Raw genomic sequence first — 22,112 nt, forward strand, 5'->3', positions numbered from 1 at the left:
GAGAGTTAATACAACCTTGTGGTACAATGGTACTGTTGGCCTTGCCAGATAAAAGCAAAATTGCTTCTGGTGGTACTTGTGGACAAATGCCAAGGGGGAAAAAGCATTTTCTGGATCAAGAGTTGCACACCAGGGAGTAGAATTTTGGTTTGAATAAGAAACGTAAAAATAAATAAATAAATAAATAAAATAAAAAACAACAACAAAAAAAGTCCCCTTCAATCTCAGGCAGAGGGACTGTTTAGGGATGCTTGTGTGGAGCAGGCTTGCTGGAGAATGTACATCGCTGCATCATTTCCAGCTCACTTCCTCTGCTTCTTGTCTCTGGTCCAAAGTGTGAGCTCTCAGCTTTCTGTTCCTGCTGCCAGCCTGCTGCTTGGCGCTAAGCCTCCAAGCCATAATGAATTCCTAACCCTTTGGAACCATAAGCCCAAAAAACTTTTTTAAAAAAACCTAAGTTGTTTTTGTCATGGTATCCTATTACAGCAAAGAAAAGTTAACTAATACGGCAACCAAATGGCTAGATATAACAAGGATCCAGGGTAGAACCTAGCTTATCTTTAATGATTACTTGATTTAAGAAAGCAAACTTCATCTGTACTCGTTTTCCTGCAGTGTTGGGACTGAACCCAGGGCCTAACACATTAGTCTTCAGCCAGTGGTCTGCATCCCCAGCCCTTGGTTTCTGAGAGAACACCTTATGAACTTTAGACTGCCCTGCAGTTTTCTGTGTATCCCAAGGAGGCTTTAAGTTCCTAACTGTCTTGCATCTTCTTCCCAGGTGCTGGATTACAGACATGTGTCCAGATACCTGGATTAAAGACACACTTTGAAACCCCAAATTAAGATTGCTATTACAGTGTTAGATCATCCAGTTGAAAATAATTGGAGGACAGCTCTCATTTAATTAGTAAATAAAAATTAAAAATAAACATGGAATTTTACTTTAGCCGTGACAAGCCAAAGGGATCTGGCTTTGTAAGCTCCACAGCAGATCAAAACTCAGCAGTTAAGAACTTTGTTATATACTGAAAACTGAAGTGTGGTTTCATGGTAAAAGCCATCTAATAAAGGGATTTACCTAAATAAAAGCACTGTAACATATTAACTGTAAGATCAAGATGGAAATAGAAGTGAAATAAAGTTTAACCTTGAAACTGAATTATGGCCTCATGCCATATGATGCTGTCATATCCCACAATAGTTGCTCAATTATAAAAATTATTTATTTAATAATTTTTCTATGATGATGACAGAAAGGATTATAGCTTTCAATGAATCTATAATTCAGGAACTAATATTTAATTTAAAAGTTGTAATACAAGGACTGGAGAAATGGCCCTCAATGCTATTTTAGAGGACCTGCATTCAATTCACAATGTCTTACTATCATCTGTCTGTAACTCCAGTTCCAAAGATCCAATGCCTTCTCTGGCCTCTGTGGGCATCAGACATTCAATGTGGTACATACATCCATACAGGAAAAACACCCATTTAAATAAAAATAAAAAAATACACCTCAAAAACTTGCAATACAGTACGATAAAGATGCTTGAGGCATTCACAGGATAAGCTAAGAGTGCAGAGGTCAGTGCATTTCAAGCCATCCCGGAGCACTTAGTTGAGTGCAAGCCCCTTTACCAGATGAAGCCGAGAAAGCTAATGCATTAAGCAAAAAAGTCAGAAATCATAAAACTACACTTATGTGCCATTAATGACATCACTTTAACTTGACTACATAAATGCACACCCATGAATTCACCAGTCTTTTTTTAAAGAGCTAAAGCCCTGTATTCAATATCCATCTCCTACTGAGTGTGGGCCTTCGTATTGCATAAGCCATATATGATCTATTATGTATGATTTTTACTTATGGTTTCTATAATGGAGAGAACTTAAAAGCATCTCTGAAAGAATAGACTATGAAATAACCTGGTCACTATGAGAAAACCTCATGTCAGACTATAAACGAAGCTCATTGCTCCCTTAAAGGAGAAAGTCTTAGGGAAAGTCAGCGCTCCCAATCGCGCTCTCAGTGATGTGTCCATTTGCACTCTCATCTGAGCTCCTTGCTCTTTGGACCAGGCAGCTGGTCCATGATCTCTGACAGGGACAACCTGGGGCTTTGAGGACTTTTCTCTCCATCATTTGTAATTATCCAGCCTTCATTAAATTTGACGGCAAACTTTAAATAGCTCATTTATAGTGAAAGTGCAAAGCACTCAACTTAATTTTTATGGAATTCTCTTTACAGTCATTAATTAGATGTTTACTGATTTCACCATTACTCTAACTTTGCAGCTACTAAAAACAAGTTTGTAAATGAGCATGATCAACTTTCAGTTTCGTACCCAACTGAATGGTTAAGGAAATATGTGTATCTTCTAAGGAGCAGCCACTGAGCCATGAGTGATCCCTGGGCCCTCGGGATCAATGAATACATTTCCTAGAGGGCATTAGGGTGAAGCAATGAGTAGTTCAGAAGGAACGGGTTGAGAGTTCTGCTGTTATTTTCTGACATTATTACTTAATGGTAGGCTAAGCAATATGGCAGACAGAGCCTGGGTCAATAGCTAAACCATTCAATTTGGACAATTCATCCCCTTGTTCCTCAGTGTTCTCTTTGACAAAACAGGAGTCTGGATTTGTGACTACAACTATTTCCTAAGTGCTTCAATGTACACACTATATGTGAAATACTTTGTAGTGAAGAGTATGTGTGCGGTGGGTAAGACATGTACTTGTAACACCCAAAAAGCAGGCATCCCTTCCCCACCTGAGGTGAAAGACAAATGAGGTGTGCATAGGACGCATGACAGGAGTCTACCGCAGAAGGCATGTGAAAGACCCTACCAAGCAGCATTTCAAAACAGATACTAAGACTCATAAGTATGACGGGGAAAGGATAGGAGCCCCACAAGGACCAAATATATCTGGGCACAGGGGTTTTTTCTGAAACTGTTTCTCCAACCAAGGACCACGTCTGGATATAACCTAGCACCTTTACTCAGACGAATCTCGTGGTAGCTCAATAACCAATTGGTTTCCCATAGTAAGGGGAACAGGGACTATCTCTGACAGGAACTCAATGGCAGGCTCTTTGACTTCCCACACCCCAAAGGAGGAGCAGTTCTGCTAGGCCACAGAGGAGAACTTTGCAGCCAGACCTGAAGATACCTGATAAAACAGAGCCAGATGAAAGGGGAGGAGGTCCTCCCCAATCCATGGACTTGAAAAGGGGCAGGGAGAAGCTGAGGGAGGGAGGGTGGGATTGGGAGGGAATAAGGGAGCAGGATACAGCTGGGATACAGAGTTAATAAAATGTAACTAATAATAATAACAACAACAAAAAAGAAAACACTGAAGTGGGGCTGGCAGGGGGATTTAATGGACATAGCTGGTGAGTACAGGGTTCCGTATTTCGTATTTCAACTGTACTATGCTGCCACTTGCTTTCGGAATAGTGTCATTTGCTGTTCATAACTTCATGGACAGGTAGTTATGAACCTACTATACCAATGTGAGGCAGCAGATTGAGAGGATAGCTGACTTTGTACAAGCTTTGTGTGCAGTGGAGAAGAATAAACTGAACTGAAACTGTTTGCCCGTGTGGTCAGATTAAACTATTGGCAAACAAGGCAATGAATGGATGCTTGAAGGATGTATCACTTCTTAGGCAAAAGTTCCTCACAGTTGCGATTAAACAGAAAAACGGCACTAGTGGCGTGGCCAAATACCAATGCTTCAATTTCTGCCTACTGGCTTCCTCCTGGTTTTTGGCACTTGCCTATAAAGCAAAGTGTTGACCCATACATCAAACTAGTATCTAGTAATCTGTACAAATGTCTGGAAGGAAAACAAGGAACATTTTACAAGATTGGCTAATGTCATGTACCCCAACCCCTTTTAAGCTCATCTAGAAAAGATCACAGCTGATACCATAATATGATTGTAACAAGCCATTTGCTCTTGAAAACAGCCTTTTAAGCCAAGTGTGGCGACTTGTGCCGGCAATCCTAGCAGCTGCGAGGCAGAAAGACTGGCATGAGTTCCAGGTCAATCTATGCTATTTCACTTAGTGAATTTCAGATCATCCAGGGCTACAGGGTGAGAACCTATTTAAAAAACGAACAAGCCTGTCAGCCAAGCGTGGTGGCGGACTCCTTTAATTCCAGCCCTGTGGAAGCAGGGGCAGGCAGATCTCTGTGAGTTTGAGGCCAGACTGATCTACAGAGTGAGTTCCAGGCAGCCAGAGACAAACAACCAATCAATTAAACAATCAATAAAGCAATCAAAAAATAATCTTTTATGGATGAAAGTGTAGCTAGGCCCTGGGTTCAATCTTCAGCATTTAGAAAATAGTCCTTTGTCTGGATGGCTGGTGAGAGGAAAGGGTTTCCTTGCCACAAACTTCTCATAGTTTGTGAATGTACATATTTGTAGGGACAAGGATGGAAGCTGAAAGACCACACAGATGGAGTGAAACCATGACTAAATTCTTGCCTGATCCATGGTTTGGAGAATGTGCTGAGATACCCAAATGTTTTACGTGTCATAAGAAAACAACAATGTGAGTAACTGTGATTTTGTCTTTTACTGACCTGAACCAAATCAAATCCACAAGGGTTTCTGCTCCCTTGTAGCTTTACAGTAACGGAGGCAAAAAAGGTAACCAATCAGTGCTTTTTAGGCACAAACAACTGATCAAAGCAGCCTGTGGTTTCTGAACACATGATGGGGACATCACAGACCAACTCAATTCGCTGCAGGATCAACCAGATTTTCCAAGTGCTTATGTTAGAACAGCATACAGTTGGTAAAGAAAAGAAAAGGTAATTAAAATAAAAAACAATTTAAGCAACAGAGGGGAGAAAGTGTGATAACTATTGAAAGGAGACAGACAGAGAGAATGAGTATGAATTAGAACATGCATATGAGAATGGGGGATCAATTGACAGAGCTCTCACCCAGAAAGCATGAAGTCATGGGTTTGATCCTCAGTCCAATTTTTAAAAGAAAGACTCTCAACTACTCATAATTAGAAGTGAGTTCATCACTACAAATGTTAACTAAGCTAATGCCATTTAACAATTCCCCAGCTTACCCTAAAATGAAACGTAAAAGAATAGTAACTCTTAAAAAACAATAAGCTGTTTTATAGTGCCAACAAAAAGAAAAATGGAACAAGGTTGTGAGTGAAATGGCAGATCAATGAATACCAGCAGTGACTAGAATGTCTTAGTGTTAACTGTATCTTAGGCTAAACTCAATTTTCCTAAGAGGTCCTTCAGCTGGGCAGTGGTGGCACACACTTTTAATCCCAGCGCTTGGGAGGCAGAGGCAGGTGAATTTCTGACTTCGAGGGCAGCCTGGTCTACAGAGTGAGCTCCAGGACAACCAAGGCTACATAGAGAAACCCTGTCTCAAGAAACCAAAAGGTCCTTCAGGTGGTCTTCTCAACCGCTAATAGGTGTGTGTGGGGTGACAGCAAATAATTCAGACAAGCAGTAATCACAACACGTTGTATTTGTGCATGAAACTGTCAGAAATGCTTGAAATCATTTAAACAAAACCAATATCTGAGAAATAATTTAAAAAAGGAAAGATAAGCTGGTTCTAGACTCTTTGAAGGACCATGCTGAGACTGTCCATCAATTTTAATGTTCTATAAGAAGCAGGATTGATTAACCCTTCTTACCACAAATAACAGGTAGCAATGAAGTACCCAGTCTAATTTTTCCTATATAGTCTTCACAGGACAGTCAAGCAAACCTTCTAAAGAACAATTCTTGACTACATACACCATTACATCTAAAATTTTTATTTGCTTTATCTCCTGTTAGGTAATAAAAGCCACATAATTTGGTGTGGAATTCAGAGTTTTTAATGTCCTACTGGTCCCATCTGCCCCACCAGCACTGTATCTTACTACCCATACATTTCCTACTTCATCTATAATTAAAAATAATTAACAGATTAGAGCAAAATAAGGAAAACATACTATTGAATACTTCCAAGTGAAGAAGCACCGTGGACATATGAGTTGGCAAAGCTTCCCCTTCTGTATTAACTTTCAGGTAACTATCAGCTCTGTGTCCAGCAATGGTAATCTATAGAATTAGGCACGTCATCTACACTACAAGGCAACACTGTTCCTAGTAAAAATGACTGCCCAGGTTACTCAGTTTGCATTAGTACTCTCACAGACACAAAAACCAAACCAACCAAACAACCAGAAAACTAGCTTTGAGCTCCCTCAGGAACTCTTAGAATTCATATTGTTTCTGAGACCCTGGAAGCTAAGTTTATGATGTTGTAAGAGGCACCCTATGCTGCAGGACATGGGATTTTAGAGTTAATAGCTTCTGTACCCATCTAGTTGAGCAGCTTTTCAGATATTGCCCAGGTGCTACAAGATGCCTGTATGGACTTCTGTGAAGATCATTGTTACCAATCAGGAACACAAGACACAGCCCTGTTGATAAGCTGGAGTCACTGTATGACGTCTTCTAAACAAACAAGCCTCTGGTAGTTTCCTGAATCCAGTTATACGCCCATCCTGTATTTACACAGCAACAGAAGTGTGAGGACATTTCAAAGACTCTAGATCTTTCGCAGTCTCAACCCAAGACCCTCTCTTAACCTTTATCCCCGGTGATGTCACCTGTTATGCTGAATCTGAGTCACAGCTCTCACTGTGAATCCTGGATAATCTGAACTTGCTCCTTAGCCCAGGCTGGCTCACTCAAACCTGCTTTGATCCTTCTGCCTCTGTCATCTAAGTGCTGGAATTACAAGTCTGCACCATCACAGCCAGTTCTCACAACACAACTTGTACTTACACTCCCTGTGTTTTTCTGGAAACCCCCTCTTCCAGATGTCATATACAGTCCCCCCCCTTTGCCACTCCCGGAAGTGAAGCTATGGCTACCGTTTGACTGGGAAGAGACATCATTAGAGAAGATGAACACACATAGTTATCAGAAAAAGATTACAAGCTTACTGAGTAAAAAAATAAAGTTGGTGAAGAGATATGACAACAGGATGTTAAAAATCTAAAATGGCCAGAAAAGAAAAGGTGTCTTGGAGGGCAGTTTGCATGGTAGAAAGTGCTGAACTAGAAGCATGGAAAAGGCTTCTTTTTTCTGCAGTAATAGCTTTGAGGTGAAACCAGGGAGCCTTGCATCAGAATTGAAGCACATGCCAGGTAAGAGGTGAATTCACTCACCTATACTCTGGGCGAGGAAGAAAAGCTGAATGAAAGAAATACAATAAACATGGCATTTGCCGGTGTTGGGAGAGTGCAGACAGTCGCTACCAGTCAGCTGCAAGGGTCCCTTCTCACCCTGATCATCACCATCAATCTGTCCAATACAACTTGCAAGCTGATGCTAATTGTGCAGATTTTTTTTTTAAATGGCACCTCAGGTTTCTTTAACCTTAGGCTTCTTAGTAAGCTGCCAGAACTGCCTTCTTTTCTACAAAGTTGCCAGTTACTTTGTTATATTTTTAGGGTCAATTCTATTATTTCTAAACTCTGCAGTGGAATCATTTAAGCCTTAAGTGATTCTCAACCTTCCTAATGCTGCAACCCTTTAACAGAGTCATGTTGTGGTGACTCCCCTCCCCAACCATAAAATCATTTTCACTGCTATGTCCTAACTGTAATTTTGCTACTGTTATGAATCATAATGTAAATATCTGATATGTAGATGGTCTTAGGTGACCCCCATGAAAGGGTCATTCAACCCCCAAAGGGATCACGACCCACAGGGTAAGAACCACTAACGGGGCTAATCTCCATGTTTCATTTAAAAACAAACAAACAAACAAACAAACAAACAAACAAACAAGTTTGCAGAAACTGCAAAGGTCTAGTCCCAAGCATGTGAACTCTTAGATTAAAGCACCCTTGTAAGGGCAAAACACAGAAACAGAACAATGAAATGTATGTGCAGAGAGGGACTGGAAAGAAAACACACAGAGAAAACAGCCCTGATCTACTGTTAGTGATGCCAATTGCCTCAAGGCCCAACTGGATTTCTAACTCTGACACAAAGCTACATTATTGCTAACAAAGCAGTCTGGTTGTTTAAGCTAGTTTAAGTAATTTTGTAAAGCATGTTAGGAAATAAACTATAAGAGCAAAAAAAAAAAAAAGATAACACAAAGTCTAGTGTGTGTGTATGTGTTGAGTGTTATGTCATACCACAACTTGTTAATGTTGCATTAAAAAGAGAGAGAGAACTCAAATTATAGCTATTTCTCCTGGCATTGTAAACTCCCATTCACTGTTTTATTCTCAGAAGACCTAACAGTGCCTTATACACATTTAACAAATGTTTATTGAATGGACATACAATTAAAAATGAAACTCACTTGATCAAAACAGTACATCTAATTGTGGGGTTTTCAATAGCATTTCATTTCAAATTAAGATGTTCTTTATAATTCTCATTACCATAATTCTCTCTAAATACACACACAGAAATGCTGTTTTCTATTTTTCAAAGAGGAGACTCAAAACCATGGTGGTATGGTTTGCTCAAATCTCCTGTTAACTCATGAGGACAGCTGCCTGGTGCAGTGCTCACGAGGATTGTTCACAAACGGTGCCAGGTCTCTTCCTTCTGCCACATGGTGAAGTGGCATTTTCCCACTTCTTTGAAGTTAGGTACAGTTACATGAGTTGTGTGGCCACTTCCAAGTGGAAGCCTTAAAGAGCCAATGTACTGTTACTATCCATACAACGTTCCCCTCCCCTACCAACTATGGAAGAATGCACTGAGATACAGTGTCTAACAGCCTAGGGTCCAAGCAACCACCTGAAATGGAGCTGTCATGCTGATCCTCATCAGACATACAGTATGACAGAAATAGACCTTTGCTGACTTAAGCCAGTGGGATGTGAGGATCTTTTGTGATGACAGCCCAATTTGTTCCATTTGATGCAAGCATCTTCTTCACAGATAGGGTGAGGAGAATAAATAGCATCGGCTCTCACTTTTCCAGAAGGGTAACACTGGTATATGCATGCCAGAAACAGAACTTTTGTATAGAAGTGCTGCACTTCTGTGTGTGGCTCCAGATACATTTTCAAATCAGTTCCTCACCCTCTCAACGCTCACGGCTTGACTTCTGAAACTCAGAATCCACATACATCTCGATAAGATGCAATTCTTGCACTCCAAACTCTTGCCACTTGTCCTCATTTGCATCACTGAGGCTGGTTTACTACCAGTAGCCAGTAAATTCCCAGCATTTAGTCCATGAATGAACTGTCTGCTATAACCACCCTAGTCTTATAAACAAGAGTATAGATCCAAAGGGCTCATAAACTTGCTGGAAATAGCCCCACACATTAATAAGTGCAAATGATAAGTTTTGGTGGTGTTGTTCCAGATCTTTCTCCTTTTTGAGATAAGGTCTCACTATGTAGGCCTGACTGGCCTGGACCTTGCTATGTAGGCCAGACTGGCCTCAAACTTACAGAAATCTGGATACCTCTGCCTTCAGAATACGGGGGTTAAAGGCATGTGCCACCCACACATCACCACACCCAGCCTTTTTGATCTTTCTACTATGTGGCATGTTTTCCAAGATCTTTTATAGCTATAAAATATAGGGTTTCACAGTAAAGTAACAGTACAAATGATGTTTGTAATAAAATAGCATGTAAATCATATATTTATATTCACTAATAATTGAAGTAATTCCTCAAGGATTCTTCTTTACCTAAACCTATTCCAATTCTCAAACAGTAAACGTTCAGAGGCATAAATGAGAAGCCCTAAAGGTCATCTGGTCCAAAAGGCCGCTTGCAGAAGGCCTACGCAGTATGAGAGTAGCTTCTTTCTTTGATGTGTATGCATTAAACCCTGACTTCTGGATTAGCTTCACTCGGGTCCTTGCCAAATAGAGTAACTTCACTCGCCAGTTCGTATAAGATCTCAAGCTGTGAGAAAATACTCATGAAAGGTGCTTTATTAAATTTGGAATAGCTCACAACATACATTCATCATCAGCCCATCAACTTTACAATAAAGACTCTCAAGAAACGGTGTGAAAAAGCTTCACAGTTTGTCTAATCCCGAAGTCTGAGTTCATTTGAGCCCAGAGTCTTCTCCCATCTCCTTGTCTGGAGCTGGACACAGGGCCTTGAGCAGGACAGACATGTCAGTCCTCTGCCACTGAGCTGCAGCCCTAGTTCCTGAGCTTAGTCAAAAAACCAAGTCATTTACTTGTTATTCTTTACAGCGCGGCTTGGGAAACGCTAGCCCAGAACATCACCAGCATGAGTTCACAGAGCAGCAGCCCTATGTTGAAACTTCATTTTTTTTTTTTTTTGTGCAAAATTTACAATTTTAAAGATGTCAACTGCTTCCCCATCTCTTTCCCTTTTCTTAGGGCCGGTGAGAAACTGTCAAGAAAATACCTTGCTCAGGCAGAAGAGCTGGTTTGGTTTGTTTTTTAACAAACCAAAACAAACAAACAAACAAGCATTGAATTATTGACTTAGAAACCCGCAGTAGCTTACTTTGTTCCTATCCTAGCTCCAAGGAAGTTCAAAACCCAATCCAAGACTCCTGTGTAGTACAAGTCCTGACAGGATGCACTTTCTACTCCTCCTCCCCGCAGTCTCCCCAACGCCAATATTCTCAGGTAGTTTGTTTTGCTATATTGAACACATTGACACAGATTGCTTCAGATATCTGGATATACATATGTTGTGTGAGTATATGTATTTGTCTTTTTTCTTATATTTTAAAATCTATTTCTCTCTTCCTGTCACAAAAATATTAGTGTATTCACCTTTACCTAAAAGTTTTCTTTTACATAACTCCTGATACAGAATATACCGAAAGTCAGAAAAAAAAGTTCTGAGTCCACCCTCCCCCTTAACAGCGATCTAATTAATACCAAAAAGCCTTATTAAACTTTTTCTTAACAGGAGGATTTATTAAACCGCTTCCTACCAGGAAAGAGAATTAACATTTATTGTGCATCAGTAAAACGGCCAGACACACAGTAACAGCGGTTCCATCTCAAAACAAAGTTGGAGGGCATCTGCCGGCGCAGAGTCCCTGAGCCACGCAGAAGAACCTGGCCTTTCACGGCTGTGGAAGGGGTAGGCCACGCTGCGTAGATGCTTTTTAGTAAAGGTCCAAAGAAACAGGAGGAGATAACCATACTGCAACAACACATACGCTCTGACAGCCAAGTTCTCCCCGCAGCTTCCGGCTGCGGGGCACGCTCAGAGCGACTGTCCAGAAGCCAGCGCTGCCACCGCTCAGGACCAAACACGGGCAGCTCCCGTCTTACCCGCACCTTCGAGAAGGCCGGTTCTTAAAACTTCAAAACGGGGTGCCTGCTGTGGGGGACGGAAATAGTTTCCGGCTTGTTTAGCCTTGGGAACAGTTCTGGAGAGCAGCACTCGTTCCTCACCCACCCGCGTGGAGAACTTTGGGCAACTCCAGGCGCTGGGGAGGCGAGGAGAGACGCGGGTTCGAGTCCCGGTTCCAGCTCGAGAGCCCCCAGCCTGGACGGCGAGTCCCCGGACCCCTAGGACCCGGGAGGGTCGCGTGCTCGCGGGGACGGGCCTTAGCCCACCGCGCGGGGCAGGAAGTCGCACTTACCGCGCGGGGTCAGGAGGGAGGCCCGGGGTCACCGCGGCGCGGGGCGGCGGGCGGGGCGGCGGCGCGGGGCGCGGGCGGGCGCGCTCAGCGGAGGGGTGCTCGGCCCCGCGCGCGCCCCCGGCCCCTTCTCCACGGCGTCGCCCCGCGCAGCAGCCCTCCCGGCCCGAGCCCCGCCTCTCCGTCAGGCGACGCCAAGCCAGGAGTCAAACTTGTCCCGCGGCCCCTGAGGGGGCGGGCGGGCACGCGCGCGGCAGTTAGCCGGGGTCGGGCACACGCTCGCCGGTCGGTCCCGGCGCGGCCGCCCCGCCCACGGCAGCAGGCCCCGCCCACCGCCGAGCCAAGCCCGCCCAGCGCTCCAAGCCCCGCCCAGCGCGCCAGGCCCCGCCCCCTCCCCTCAGGACCCGGGGACCGGCACTTCCTCTCTCCGGGCTGAGGGGGCAGCGGAGCAGAGGGGAGCCGAGTTGGGGCGCGGAGGGTGCTGGTCCCGGCCAGGAGAGCCGGGGCGCGGGGGACACCGTACTTGGCGGAGCTCTGGCGGGGAGAGGGCGGGCAGAGTGTACTCTGTGGAGCTCACGTCGTGCCAGCCCCCGGACACTGCGAGCAAGGGAATTCCTGGGGATGGAATATGCGGGAGAGTTCCCTCTGCAGGACCGGAAGGCCACCGGGAGAGATGCCCTGTGTGCCTCAGCTTACGGGGTGGGGCTGGGGGTGAGGCTCAGAAGTCCGCTTTGGCCAGCCTTTCTTCTTGCAGGAGTCTGATAAGTAGTGAGGTTTTGTCATGGAATCTATCCTATCCTGTACGCCAAGCACTAATCTGACACACGTTGTTACCTCATCGACAGTAAGAAACAGCTATGATTAGAAGGAAGGGAGGAGGGCCCCGTTCTTTCTTCCGTGAGTAAATCGTATGTGCATGAAGTGCCTGGTTGAACTTGGTTCTTAAAGTAATTCATATAGCCGTGTGTGTGTGTGTGTGTGTTGCTTGCTTGCTACTCTGACTAGGCTGGCCCTCTTCGGTGGTGGTTAACTGTGGCTATTGCCACAAAATGACATTTGCACACGAAGTCTTCAATATGTCTCCATAAAAACAAAACAAAACAAAACAAAAAAAACAAACAAACAACCCAGTATAAAGCAGTGATTCTAAAGACTAATACTGAAATAATTGTGTAGCAGCTTGGGGGAATCTATTTAAGGATGTTTTGTGAACTGGGAAAATTGTTACAAAAAGCAACAATGTAAAACTATGAAGCACTGACAAGGACTGATAACTCAAAGAGAAAAGGATAGGATCATTTAATGCTGTTACAATCAGGAAATAGATACATCAAGAAACTGATGATGCTGGCTCCAATCACAAAGCACAGGACGGTTTTTCTCAGAGGCGGAAAAGGCACTCCCCATGAAGAGACACCTACACGCAGAACTTCAGGAACATGTCTTTAATTGCAAAATGCACTCTAACCCACAGACTGCACTTGCGGACTTTGGAACTATCCTGAGGCCTGGTTTGCTATTTCAGTATTAACGTTTGTGTCCTTTAAGGACAGCAGTGACGTTCTTTTCATTGCTCCCTCCTGCTCATAATTACTTTGGGTTTAGTTTTGCAGTTTTAACTCCGCATGTTTCTTTGGCGTTAGAATGAGAAAAACTAGAAAAGCATGGCAACCAAATCAGTTACAATGATAAAGAGTGGACCCCAGTTGAAAACTGGCCTTCTTATATACCATTTCCTTTTCCTTCTACTAATATGTTGCTTGTTCTGTGCTCGAGTTTTTTCCCCTTAGATTTATTAATTAAATTTGAATTTCAAATTATGTGTTCCATCACTCCAGCAGAAGTAATCAAAATATCCTTTGCAATCCTAGACTACTATCTCTTTTAGCTGTCCCCTACATTGGATTTCTCTCTCTCTCTCTCTCCTCCTCCTCTCTCTCTCTCTGTGTCTGTGTCTACACAACAAAGGTGCCTTATGTGGCATGCTGTTAGCCTTCCACACAACTGGTACCTTCTTGTTGTCATCTTTCCTAACCATCCTATGGAAACCTTCAATCCTTGCCCAGTTTCTTACTTTTTGGCACTAAGTGCCTGCCATCTCTGATTCCCTGCGCTCATTTGAATGTAAGTCCTGTGAGACATAACATTGCTTATTTATATTGCTGCTATCTATATCTTAGTGTCTATTATTCACTGCATTTGTCAAAGAGAAGGAAGGCATGTAACAGGTATGTTTTGAGTAGATAAATAACTTCACATAGGAGAGATCACTTATATTCATTTTTGTTACTGCCAAAGACTTTCATAGAATTTATTCTTTTGAGCTGTATGACTTAAACATATTAATAAAGTCTGAAATATAGCTCGACTTTACACTGCTTAATTCTAACATTGAAAAGGCTGGTTTGGACCTCCTACTCTAGCAATACTGAGCAGTGGTGTCTGAAGAAGCAGTTACCCTTAAGCTTGCATGACAAGATCTTGTAAACTGCCTAGCAAAGACATCCACAGAACCAAAGAGTAGTGATAGATCAAGAAAAGCCTTGATGTTTGTCTCTGAAATGAAACCATATAACCCTGATCACGAGTAGAATCTCATTGCTGATAACTGACAGATGGTATTGATACGGTGGCTTTTGTAAGTATTCAAATAATTTTAACCAGTAGTGATTATTAAATTAAGGTTAGTTGTTGATACTCAAACATAAATGAATGAATGAAAAATACCTCAAAAAACCTCAAAAGCAATCTTAAAGATGTAGAGGTTATTTTTCTTGGCAGTATAGCTGCTATGTGTGTTTTGACATGAACAGCCTCTAATCAAAGCAGTCCCAAGGAGAAAGAGATGTTAAGATGCACCTTCTAGAGCGGTCCCAAACCTGGGAGGAAGAGATGTGACAACCAGGCCAGCAAGATGGCTCATGGTGTAAGGGTGCTTTTCATGGTCCATGAGCCCAAGGTGAATGGGGTAGGAGGGATGGACTGACTACTTCAGACTGTCCTCTGACTTCCACAGCAGACGGTGGCCCACATGGACACACACACACACCTCTTTTCTGATATCTGCTGGCCTGGCAACAACTGCCCCGGTGATCTTTATCTAGACCTTTTCAAGCTTGCTGTGTTCTTCCTACATGCTCCCATAGTGCCTAGGGTGCCTCTCTCTATTGTGATATTTATGAATGTGGTTTTAAACTTGCCTGTCTATCTGACTAGTGGAGAGTGTCTGCTACAGGAACTCATAAATAGTTTATAAATGAATGAATGAAAAATACCCTTGGCCTATAAACCTTTGAGAAATAGCAACTCAATTGAATATGATCATCTTTCACCCTGAGCATTACAACAGATACATACAAACTTTCTTCTAAATAACAGTATTATACCACAGGTTTCATGAAATTTTAGAAAGTTTTATTTTATTATGCCATCATCTTACAAGCATGAGGGGATGAACACATAATGCTTGTGCTTGTTTTCATGTATTAAGATAATCATTCTAACAGCTCAATAAGCTTGCTAAAAAAATAACGGTTGCAAGGCTACTGATTAATTGTTGTCTCATGAGCTAAAGACTGTTCCAGAATGCAGCTCTGTGCTTGATATATCACTTCCTGATGACTGTTTAACAGACAGGAGCAACCCACTTTGATTTCTGTTTTCGTGTTTTTTTTTGAGCAAGTTCATAGCCACTAGGTCCGACTGTTTACGGATTTAGGTTTGGGGCTGAGAATGTCAATGGCCCACCTGCAGTGTGCTCATCTGTCAACACCCATCCGTGAAGTGAACTATAGCCCAGGAGACACTGTGCTGCTCATTATGGAGAAGAGAATGAACAACAATCAGCCAGAGCCTTATAAACCCAAAACTGTCCATTGGTCTTCACGCTTCCTCTTTCTCCTCCATCTTGTTCATCTTTCACACACCCGCACACCCTCTGCCTTCACACTTGCGTCCTGTATTCAGTGTCTATACTTAGCACAGTTCTTGGAGGAAGATTCTGGCTAGGTGCTAAACAGCCGGCCTGTGATACACAAACACCGGCGAGACTGCACCCTGCACACATCAGGCAGCAGTCTACATGCTGAGGGGGGGGGGGGGGGAACAAAGCCTTTCATCCTCTGGACCAACAAGAAATGCTGTTTGTGAGATTCAGAAAGCCTCCTTGCTGCAGCCAAGTTTCTGTTTCTGTTGCTTTTAGATCTGAACCTGCATCTATTGAATCTGATATTCTCAGTCTGAGCCGCTGATTTTTTTTATGTTTCCAAACAATTGAAGGTTGTTAAGTTGTTCTAGCATTGTGGTGGATGTTTTGATTATGTATTTCCACTTCTGAATGCACACACCTTAGATAAGGCACTTTAATATCCAAGGGGTTACCCAAAGCTTTGTGGCCAGAGGCTAGAGCACCTCAGGGACCTGGAACCCATTACGGGCTAGTCGTCCCTTCTGAGGGTACTAGCTCAGCAGGCAAGAAAGCAGCCCCAACAGGTTCTTTCTTGCATCGGCTGCTATCTTAGTACAGCAGGGTTTGTTAGTGAAAACAAGCCACAGGTGACTTGGGTAGCGCTGGCGTCTGCAAAGCACCGGTGGGCTGGACAGAGGCTCCCACGCTGAGGAAGCCCAAATGGGAGCCTTGTGAGGCTGCTCGGTTCTGAGCATTCCCAGCACGGTGGTGGCAGTTAAAGCCAGATTTTCCTAGGAAGTGATCCACAGCCTGTGACAGGCCGGGCACCGTTCCTGGTTCTCTGAGGAGCTGGCTAGAACTCCAAGGCTGGTCTGCTGACTCTCCCCACCGCTGAAGGACACTGTCCAGCATGTCCGTATGCTCTGGTATGCTTTGTCACAACCTGCTACAGCCAGGGCAGGTGATGAAACATCTCTGTCATCTCCTGGGAACCTGCTCTGAGGCCCTGAGTTTCTTGCTGTTTAAACTCCTGCCCAGGGAACATATGCCAGCCTTGGGAACAACATTATAGCTCCTTGTCAATAATCTATTTCTAAAACAGATGAAAAGGCTATACTAGGGAAGGGAAAGACTGGGGAGGGAGGGTGTTGTTATAATATACTAAAAATATACTCTTTCTTGTTTGCAGCTCCAGAATTCTAAGTAATGTACATTTGCCACAAACAGCAACATAGTCATGGGACATTTCTGTGATCTAACAATTCCCTGTGTGTCTATGTTGTCTGCCTCCAGCCTCCAGCAGCTTCGGATCCATTTTCTGCCCCTGTGGTTTAAACCCTGCCCCATGTGGCACGTGAATGGAATCATAACAAGGTTTTCCTAACAGCCTCATACAGCCAACCTGGACCCACCCGCCCTCTGTTAGTTCATTCTCACCATGTACTTTGCCTGGTTTTTCCAGAGTGTGGAACATTGCCTGAAAATAAGTTATTTTCACTATCTGCTTGATTTCTGTCTTTCATTTGAGCTTTCACTCATCCTAGGAAGTAAGACAAGGATTTTGCCTTTCTGCCACTGAGTCTCTGAGGTTCATGAAGCAACCAAAGTGTTCAGTAAATGTTTGTTTGAGTGAAGTGTAATGCAAATAAAGAGATTGGAGATTCCTGGGGCCCTCTCCGTACTCAGACAGGCCTCTTAAGGAGAGATTATTTTCCTTTCAAAATGTGTTAATTGGAGGATCTGTCCATTGCCAAAGTAGTTGGCTCTCTGAGAGTAATACAATGAGAAGACATCAGGATGATGAATTGTTTCTTTAAATTCACCAGGATGGTGAGGATACCCGGAGCAGAGCTGGCCTGAGGTGAGGAACATGGCAGCAGCTCTTTCCTGGGGTTGTTGTGGGCATTGGATGACTTAAAGGACATGAAATGTTTACTGCAGTGACTTTCAGCTGGATGCCATCTGTTCCCCAGGGGCTTATGGCAATGCTGGCGGATGTTTCTGTTGTCAGCACTGGGGTGGAGAGGACAGCTACCGGGCTCTGCTGAAGATCACAGACTGCACAGAAGATTCTCCAGGGCAGAGAATTCTCAGCAGGGCCACCAGCCAGAAGCCCTGGGTGAACGCGTAGCCAGGCTTGAAGTAGGGCTGCATTTGGACCTGCTATTATTATTACTAATTATTATTTCCCCCATTCATGTGCATGCGTGTGTGCACACGTGCAGATGCTGGAGTACAGCAGAAGTCCTGGACTGCACCCAGAGCTGGACTTGTAGGCAGTTGTGAGCTGCCTGATGTGAGTACTGGGAACTGAACTCTCATTCTCTGGAGGAGGATGCGTGCTTCTAATGGCAGAACATGTTATTTTAGAAGTGAGCCCTCCGGGCAAATGCTCTCACCCAGGCTGAGAGGGAAGCTGTGCATTAAGTCTGAAGTCAGACGTTATGTTTGAAGCTCAGCATGACCCTTAGCCATGTGCCTCTGAGGATGTCACTTGCCTTTTCTATACCTCTCTGTCTATGAAAGGGATTAATTAGAGAACTGCCTCGGGGAGTTGCCAGGGTCCAATGTGGAACACCATGCAAAGCAGACCACACTGTGGTAGAATGCAGTAAATGTTCAATAAATGTCATTGATTTTTGTTGTTTCTGATGCCAAAAGGATCTTCCCATGGAATATAATGAAGGAACTGGGAATAGTTTCCATGAGGGGAGAGAAATGGAAAATATTGCTTGTATAAGGTATATACTGACATTAACTTCTCATAATAATGGGTAACTACATAGAATTAAAATTCAAATAAAGCACAATAAGGCTACTCATTTTTTTTGCATGTGTAGAAAAATCAAAGCCATAATATTCAATTAACTGCTCATCACCACCAGCTTTGGGAATACTTATACCACACTTGCTCAGGAAAGGGAACACTGTCCCTACCACAGAGGACCTGCTGCTGGGCGGAGTCTGGATTTGGGGTGCCCCATGGGAGGAAACCAGAGTAGACCTTCAAGTCTGGCTGATGAAAAAAAAATGCTAAGAGAGTGTTTCAGGGTCAATGTGAATCCAAATCCCCAAAGCCAGCACGAGGAAAGGACAAAGTGTCTGTCTACCTCAGGCCTAAAGGCACCATTCCTCAGGACCATGGTCCCCAGGTGGGACTTGGGTGCTTCCTGACTCCATGAGGCATCGTGATGCCAAAGTTCTTTCACAATATCAGCACACTTGTCCCTTAAGAATCTCATGATGACACTGGCCTGGGCTTTCTTCTTCTTTTTGAAACTGGGTTAGAACACTTTTTCAGAGTTCTTTCTGAGTTCTCGTTTTGTCTCAAAAACCTACAAACATTAAAAAAAAATGAAACAACAACAAAATAGCATGGGGTGCAAGAATCATGGTAGGAAGTAGTCAGCAGTACGGGTTACACATCGCCTCACCCTCAGCCACAAGCAGCCGCTGCTAGGCCCACCACAAGACTGCACAGTTGTTATGTCTAACTGTCAGGTTTGAAACAGTCCACACCAACACCAAGCTTGGCTTTCTCTCTAAAAGAAGCCCGCCAGTCTCAGCAGCAGAAGTCACATGCAAGGCAGACTCTGAAGGCTCCCAGGTTCTTCAAACAGCACAGTAATGTCTGCAGAGTAATCCCAGAAGTTGAGCTACACATGACTATCATCAGGAGTCCCCTGAAGCTCTCTTTTTCAAACTGGCCTGGTATATATAGAAGGGTGCTGTCTCAAACCAAACACACAAAAACACAAACAACTCCCACCAAACAACAACAGAATCTATTTCAGTAGTGTTTTTACTTTTAGGTGAATGAGAAGGAAGTATAGCTTTGAGAGTGTGTTTCACAGGTGCACCTAGGCGGCAGGCAGAGCCTTATCCAGCTTCTGGTTCCAGGAGCCAAAGCCACTGAGCTATAATAATGAAGTAGAATCAAACATTTGTTACAGTTCTAAAGCTTAACAAGTAACTCCAGGTAATCTCTGTTACCTGCCAGTGTAGGTGCACAAGATTCTTTTTCAAAAGCTTTATTATTATTGTGTAGATGGAGGTGTGCGTGTGTATTTGTGTGCCATAACACATGCGTGAAGGCTGGAGGACAGCTCTGCAGAGTCAATTCTCCCCTGTCTGTGGGTTTCCGGGGACAGAACTCAGGTCACCAGGCTTCCAAGCAGCAAGCACCTTTACCTGCTGAGCAGTAGTGCAGGTACTCAGTAAACGAAAACAAAGCAAAACACTGCCCAAACCCTGCCTAATTCAGAGTCATCTTTTTTCCTCAGCGCTTCAGTTGGGTCAGTTCTTTTTGTTTATTCTTTTTGTGTATCCTGCAGTCTGGGCTAGCTCTGAACTGGCTGAGTAGCTGAGGATGACCTCTTGCCTCCCCCTCCCAAGTGCTTGACTGAAGACACGCGCTACCTCCCTTGGCTTGTTGCTTCAGTTTTGTCTCCAAAATATTAAAAAGTCAAATAGATTCAAAGTTTAGCATGCCAGTTTGTTTCTGAGGAGCTCGAACTTAAAACAATTAATTATAAGAAACTGTACCCTACATTTTAGGGATTTCTGGTATTTAAAATGCAAATGTAAAATGATATACTTTATGTATTTAGAAATTTCAGCTGGGAAACATTTTGATGAATGAATTATGGCAGTCAAAAGAGGCAAGACATTTTGACCCATTATTTTTAACCCTTGCCATGAAAAGATAATTGTGAGGAAAAAAGGTTTTTTTCTCTCAAAAGTAGTCTGCCAGGAGCCAATATTCCATAAATGTCTCCCACCTTGTAAAACTTTTATGCAAATCTTTACTCTCCACCACCTGGCAAAACATTTTTTTACACAAAGTCTGGGCTACATTCCCAGAACTTGATGGGCTGAAGTAGCCAACCTCTCCCCTCTTTTTCTTCATTCCATTGAACCAATTCTTTCTTTTTTAAAAGTTGCTCCTTTATTATTTTATGGGTGTGGGCATTTTGCCTGCGTGTCTGTGTACCACATGTGTGCCTTCTGCCTGACGAAACCTGAAGAGGGCATGGTACGGCCTGGATCGTAGGTTACAGATGTTATGAACAGCCATGTAGGTGCTGGGAACTGAGCCCCGGTCCTCCCTCAAGAGCAGCCAGGCATCTTAACTGCTGAGCCGTCTCTCCAGATCCCTGGGTTGGTTGTTTTAAAATTAGCCAATTGTGAAAGATGGTGAGGTCAGACCCCAGCCATTTCTGGGTGTGGGGGACCTAGTTGCCATCTGAATTAGGAGCCAAGTGAGTGTCCTGTTGCAGTGTGATAGCTAGCTCGGTGCACAACTTGCTACAGCCTTTCCCCAAGAAGAAATTGCCTTGCTGTGGTGGTTTGAGTGAGAATGGCCCAGAGGCTCACACATTTGAATGCTTGGTCACCAGGAAATAGAACTGTTGAAAGGATTACAAGGATTAGGGGTTGTGGCCTTGCTGGAGTAGGTGTGGAGAAAATATATCACTGGGGGCGGGCTTTGAGGTTTCAAAAGCTCCTGCCAGGCCCAGTCTTTCTCTCTGTTTGTAGATCAGGCTGCAGCTCTCAGCTACTGCTCTAGCACCATGCCACCATGCTCCCGCCATGAAGGTAATGGACTAAGCCTCTGAAACTGTAAGCCAGACCCCAAGCAAATGCTTTATGTTATGAGCTGCCTTGGTCCTAGTGTCTCCTCACAGCGATAGAAGAGTGGCTAAGACACTTGCCAAGCTACTTTTGTTTTGCTTCTGTGTTCCCTGTGTCACACTGACATTATTCTTCGTTTCTAATAGAGCAAACACCCACTGAATATTTGGAATAATTTTTTCCTTTTGGCTATTGTTCTGTCAATACTTCAGGCAGTTAGTAACTACAGACAGAATGATTTAAAACATTTATATGGGTGTGGAAGACAATTCAGCCAGTAAAGGCACTTGCCATGGTTGGCAAAGAAAGAGACCACCATCCCATTGAAGTGTCTGTGCAGGGGAAACCTTGCTGTTGATCAAGAAGGTGTGCTGGATAGCGGAGGACTCCCCCTTTAGTGGACTAGGAAGGAGGACTCCCCCTTTAGTGGACTAGGAAGGAGGACTCCCTCTTTAGTGGACTAGGGGACGGGAACTTCGGGAATAGGGTGGAGCTGGGGGAATTGATGGAGGGGGCTTTAATCGGGATATATAATGAATAAATTCTGAAGAAAAAAATTAAAATTAAAAAAGAAGGAAGATCAGTTGCACAATGAGAGAAAGCGTGTTTGGTTTTTACTCTAACTCAGGTGGTGACTGTCTTTTCCCCATTGGCTGACTTCGAAATTGTATTCAGTTGGCTAGTCTGAAAAGAGTTGGTGCACAGGAAATGAAAGAGGAAGGGAAAAGGGAGCCATTGCTCCGAGGAGAAAAGGGTCAAGGCTCCAGGCCATCAAATTTCTAGAGTGTAACAGTGTGTAAACAAAGGTTTTACTGGGGGAAATAAAAACATTGGCACAGGAGTCTTTCAATGTGGGGAGTTGAAAGATTTGAATTCTTTGTCCTAAAGACAAGTTTTATGGTATTTGATAGAGAAGATTAATATTTAATATTTCTTAC

At 43.6% G+C, this 22,112-nt stretch overlaps 1 protein-coding gene and 1 long non-coding RNA gene across 3 annotated transcripts in view; one reads left to right on the forward strand and one right to left on the reverse strand.

The window, feature by feature from the left end:
• Positions 1–11,818, reverse strand: part of Klhl5 (kelch like family member 5) — a 63,514-nt gene extending 51,696 nt beyond the window's left edge. Inside the window, exon 1 of one of the 2 annotated variants that reach the window (XM_021640684.2) lies at positions 11,637–11,818. The gene's annotated coding sequence lies outside the window, so the exon portion shown is untranslated. The remainder of the gene's footprint in view (positions 1–11,636) is intronic. The other variant, XM_021640683.2, reaches the window with a different exon arrangement.
• A 196-nt stretch (positions 11,819–12,014) lies between these two features.
• Positions 12,015–18,344, forward strand: LOC132646780 (uncharacterized). Its single transcript, XR_009585021.1, has 3 exons — positions 12,015–12,530; positions 16,730–17,401; positions 17,514–18,344. It is a non-coding gene; the product is annotated as an uncharacterized LOC132646780 (long non-coding RNA).
• The last annotated feature ends 3,768 nt before the right edge of the window (positions 18,345–22,112 follow it).

The sequence above is a fragment of the Meriones unguiculatus genome, chromosome 12 (genome assembly GCF_030254825.1).
Source record: "Meriones unguiculatus strain TT.TT164.6M chromosome 12, Bangor_MerUng_6.1, whole genome shotgun sequence".
NCBI lineage: Eukaryota > Metazoa > Chordata > Mammalia > Rodentia > Muridae > Meriones > Meriones unguiculatus.